Genomic DNA, 6,000 nt, shown 5'->3' with positions numbered 1-6,000 from the left:
AAAAAGATAGTTGAAGGAAAGCTTTAGGAAATTAACTGGGAGCTCATCACAAAGGGATTCACCAAGGAGGGCAAGAAGCAAGCTGACTCGCTTCATCAGGAATGGGAAGGCTTATGTAAGCAACAGGAAATCTTCTAGAAATAGAAATCTAGAGTTCAATGGTTAAAGGAAGGAGATAGGAATACAAGTTTTTTTCAAAAATCCACAATGGATCATCAATCTCATAACAGGATTCTAAAACTAAAAGATATGCAAGGAAAACAACTCAATACCCACAAAGAAATAGAATCTGCTCTGGTTCAACATTTCCAAGGCATAGCAGAGGAGCCCCTCATAGATAGATCACATTTTATCAATGACTTCACTAAACACATTCTTAGGCTTGTGACAAGAGAAGATAATTATAATCTTAAAAGGCCAGTGAATGAACAGGAGGTCAGTCAAGTCATCAAAGAAATGCAAAATGGGAAAGCTCCTGGCCCGGATGGTTTTAATGTTGACTTCTTCAAAGCATGCTGGAACATAGTCAAACAAGACATTTCAGAGGTGGTAGAGGACTCAAGGAAAAACAAAATTGTTTTGAAAGTGTTGAACACCTCTTTCATAGCCTTGATCCCAAAGCAGGAAAATGCTATGACACCAGATAGATTTAGACCCATAGCATTATGCAATTTGGCATACAAAATCATTTCCAAAATAATCGCAAATAGGCTTAAGCCCCTTCTTCCAACTGTAGTGTTTGAGGAGCAAACGGGATATGTGGAAGGTAGACAAATTCTAAATAATATCATTCAAGCTCACAAAGTGATCCACTTTTTGAAGAGTAATAAGCAACCATGCATGATAATACAACTAGATCTCGAAAAGGCTTATGACAAGCTTAGTTAGGCTTACATTAGGGAATTTCTAAAGGCATATGGCTTTGACCATAACTGGATAAGATGGGTAATGGCCCTAGTCTCCACCTCAAGCTTTTCAATTCTGCTGAATGGCTCACCATCGAAAACTTCAAGCCTATAAGAGGTCTTAGACAAGGAGATCCGCTCTCACCCTTCCTCTTTATTCTCATGATGGAAGGGTTGGGAAATGCAATCAAAGCTGCCAGAGTAGAAGGCAAAATTCAGGGGCTCAAACTCACCATTAATGGGGATGCTTTGATTCACCACCAATTTGTGGACAACACCATGCTGCATGGTACACCTACGGTCAAATAAGCTCTTGCCTTCAAACAAATTTTGAAAAACTTTGCTTTGGCTACAGGTATTGAGGTAAGCCTTACCAAATCAAAGATTTTATTTTTTAATACTGATAAAGCTATACAGAGAAACCTCACCATAATTTTAGGTTTTCAAAGAGAATTATTACCCTACAAATATATGGGAGTTCCTCTAACAGACATACCTCTAAGCAAGATAGTTTGGGAGCCCATTATGAATAAACTTCAGGAAAGAATTTGGAAATGGACAAACAGGGCTTTGAATTTGGTAGGAAGACTAGTGCTAACAAAATCCATCCTACAGACTGTTCCTATTTTCATGTTTTCAGCACTTCCACCTCCTAAAGAAGTGATGCAACGCATTAGAAATATTCAAAGAGATTTTCTTTGGGGCAGAGGGGAAGAGAAAAAGAAATGGGCTCTAGTAGCTTGGGAAAAGATATGTAAACCTAAGACACATGGAGGTTTGGGACTAGATGACCCTGAAATCATTAACAAAGTTCTAAGGGCTAAACTTTGGTGGAGATGGCTAAAGGAATCAGATTCCCCTTGGGCCAAGGTTTGGAAACAGAAATATGCAAAAAAATGGCATGAAAGGGAGCTCATCAGAATGTCTGGAATAATCAAAGGCTCCCACATCTGGAACAAAGCTTGGGAGAACAGAGCTATTGTTCAGAAACACGGTTTCTGGGAAATCAGAGATGGAAACCTTGCTTGGTTTTGGGAAGATAATTGGCAACAGGAACCAAAACTGCTGAGAGAAGAGTTAGACAATCTTAAGAATGATACCGATGACAAAGGGTAATGACTTCTAGAAGCAGAACAGAAATGAAGGAAAACGGAGAGTATGGAAGAATATGTTGTACAGTGAGGACTCTCCATTGAAGGCCCAGGTAGAAGCTCTCACAGCTATCTTGGAACAGAGAAAGATTCGATTTCAACTTCTTCTGACCAACTGAGATGGGGCAGAAACAATGAAGGGAACTTTAACCTTAAAGAGGCCAAGCGAATAGCCCTTGGGCTTGACTTTCCAAACCCTGACATGGTCTGGAAGGACCTATGGAAGAATCAAATTTGGATGAAAATCAAACTGTTCATGTGGTTGGTGCAACACAAAAAGATCTTAACTTGGGAAAACCTGAGGAAAAGAAGGGTAATTGGGCCATCAAGATGCCAGCTTTGCAAATTACAAGAAGAAACTATGGAACACCTTCTCAACCTGTGCCTATTCACTTCTATCTTGTGGAATTGGGTAGCTTCAATCTTCAAACAGTCTGACAGGGACATTAACAACATCACAAGCACATTGAGGAATCGGAGGAGTAATTTCTCTGCTAATGAGATTATCAACAAAGCTTGGGAACTAGTTCCCGACTTTCGGATTTGGGATGTATGGAAAGAAACCAACAATAGAATCTTCAAGAACAGGAGTGGTTCTACCCAGAGCATTATGGATCAGATCATAGGATAGATTAAAGAGATTGTTGGTAGCCTTATAAAAACCTCCCTTGAGAACCAACCTCATGAACAGGATATGCAGATTCTAATCCAGTTGGGCCTTCAAGGGCTCTTCCCCCAGGGAATAACCAAGAATGTAAGTCATATATCAACTGATAAGGATCTCTGGCAACCCCCCCTGGATATATGAAGTGCAATATTGATGGGGCCTCAAAAGGAAACCCTGGCATTGTTGTATATGGAGGAGTAATAAGAGATGACAAAGGATTAATAAAAACCATCTTTCATAGTCATCTAGGTAAAGCCACCAACAATATGGCAGAGCTCATGGCCCTAGAGCAATGCCTAAGAATCTCAAGGGACTCAAACTTACATAATACCATAATTGAAGTTGATTCTGAATTGATAATCAACTTAGTCAAGAAAATCTATAATGGCTCAGTGCTAGACAAAGTCTCAAAACACTGGATATTACTGCAAGTTTATCATCTTATTCAATCCCACCTGCACACCATGAGAACCCTTAGGTTCACTCATGTGCGAAGAACTGCCAACAAGTTAGCGGATATTTTGGCTAATGAGGGCGTTCTATGTGCCAAAAGAAATAAAATATATGAATGGACGGATACTCCTCAGGGCTGTTTGAGGGCTGAGTGCCACAAACAGGCATCAATAGACAGGGAGATATGCCAGAACAGAGTAAAAAAACAGGATAATGTATAAGCAAGGTGTTTTGCATGTTCAGAGGAATTTTAGTCAGCATGAGGAAATACTTGAGTAGGAGGTCAAAAGTGAACACAGGGGTTTACTCTGTTTATCGGAATTCTACAGTTATCAGTTTAACAGGTGGGAAACTATCTACAGAACAAGTTTGCAGTTTAATAGGCAGGAAACTATTAACAGAACAAGTCTTCAAAGCCTTTTAATGTTTAGTGCCGAGAACTTAACTAAAGAGTGGGTAGGTCAGCATAATCACAGAAATATAATGCATTTCGCACAACAAACCGCTCAATGGTTAAGCCTCCATTTGGACCCGAAATGTATTTCATATTGGACTCTATAAGACTTCGGGTCCGAAGGCGCAGTTAAGTTCCACGCTAGTTGGAGACGATTTTTGTGTCCGCTTTCATCTGGTGCATTTCGGATGGAAAACATGCCCGAAGGTTATCAATCCATTCAGACCCGATATGGATTCTAATGACAGTTTATTATTTTTTTGGGTCTATTTCTGGCATTATAGTGTGAGCATGTTTCTCACCCGATATTCACCCGGTCTGTTAGATCTGCGGGGCCCGAGGCTTGGTTTGTGGGCACGAGGCTGGTTTGTGGGCCTGAGGCTTGGGCTTGGCTTTTGCGTGGGCATTAGCGCCCTTTTTGTATTTTATGTATCTTTTATTTGAATTGAAATAGAAGGATCGTCGCTTGCTTTAGAAAAAAAAAGGCACACTATATTTATATATTACAATTTTAATAATATTGTGATATCGAATATAAATTGAGCAATCTTTTTCGTTGTGGTTGGTATCTCAATTAATATGTTAATTTATGCTTCAAGTAATTTTTTAATTAAGTTGAAATTAATGGACATGATTGAATAAATATAAATCTCAACAAAATGATGTAAAATAAAAAAGAATATAACAATAAATATTGAATTATATAAAAATAAAAATAAAAGTAGTATATAAGTGAAAGTTTAAAAAAATATAAAGATTAAAGAAAATAAAGGATAAAGATATAGAATAAGTTAAGAAAAAAGAGTAAAGAGTAGAAAAATATGTAAAAATCAAATTAGAAGAAGGTAAAGAATGGAGAATACATATATAGAAAGAAGGGTAAAACTAAAGAATAATGTTGAGGTCAATAAAAGATAAGAATATGGAATAAAGAGATAGTAAATATAGATTTTAGTATAAAAATGTGGTATTAAAAATGAATAATTTGAATTTAAAAATATGGAAGTCACTATTTAGGGGTTTAATGAAGAGTGGATTGTACAAAAAGAGAGAAAAGAAATTGTATGTCTAGAAAAAAACTTACATATTTTTGTTGAATACAGATCCGTGACTATGTTGGGATCATGAAATAATGGTTAAAATAAAATTGATCTAGATCTAAATATGAAAATTAATACATTTGAAGAACATCATAATGAGAGGATAACACTTTTCCTATAAAATAGAAATTAGCATAAAGTTATATATAGAAATGCAAATTTAAGTTTGAGATAGAAATTTACATGTACGATGCATGGATAAGATAATATAAAAAATAAGTGTCATCTATTTATACAAACAATGAACTGGACTATGAATCTTGACAAGAAGAATTAGAATTAGGAAAATGCACTATGTTTTGCAAATAATTTACCAATGGACTTCTCTAGGCTGCATAGATTAACAACACTACAATAGATATACAAAGAAAGTGAAAAAGAAATCAAACATTATTTATAGACATATTTGTACTAAATCCCATGAGAAAATGAACATATCTTTATGGCTCTAAAAAAAACTTGATTTCAATGTACATGCATTGATTTTAGTATACATTTTTTTTATGACTTCTAGAGAAATGTATTTAAAAATTGGCATATATACTAAAATCAACACAATAGAATTTGAACGGGAACATAAATAGGAATAAAAATTGACATTGAAATTGACATGCATTGAAATCAGCAGAATGATTTCAATTTACATTTTTCACTATTTCTAAATTAACATATTTAGATATTGATTCTGAAATCATTGCATTAGACATTGATTTTAGTATACATTTTGTTTATCACTTCTAAATAGGTGCATCTAAAAATTAACATAGTGTATACTAAAATATAAACACATTAGGATTTAAACAAAAACATAAATAGAAATAAAAATTGTCATTGAAATTAACATGCATTGAAATCAACATAATGGTTTCAATTTACATTTTTCATCATTTCTAGATTAATAGTATACATAAATTGAAATCAATACATTAGAAATTGAAATAAAAATATAAATTATTATTGAAATATAAATTGAAATAGAAATAGATGTAAAAGTTGATATTAAACTTACATAAAATTTGAAATAAAAAATAGAAAGAAATTAAAATTGACATTGAATAGAAATTGAAATTTAAGTTCAAATAAACACATTGATTTATGTGTACATGTACTTGTTTCAATGTACATTTTTTATTATTTAACATTGTTATTATATTTCTACTGAAGTTATTCCTTATGTGATTATTGAAATATTTGTTTGAACACTACTTTTTATGTTTTCAACAAATTTAGGAAAACAAGTAAATTTAAAATGATCCTATTAATCTCATAC

Source organism: Pinus tabuliformis, chromosome 5_2 (assembly GCF_031772625.1).
Source record: "Pinus tabuliformis cultivar Carrire ecotype Pingquan chromosome 5_2, CPIR1, whole genome shotgun sequence".
NCBI classification, from domain to species: Eukaryota; Viridiplantae; Streptophyta; class Pinopsida; order Pinales; family Pinaceae; genus Pinus; species Pinus tabuliformis.
Note: the sequence above shows the minus strand (reverse complement) of the source record.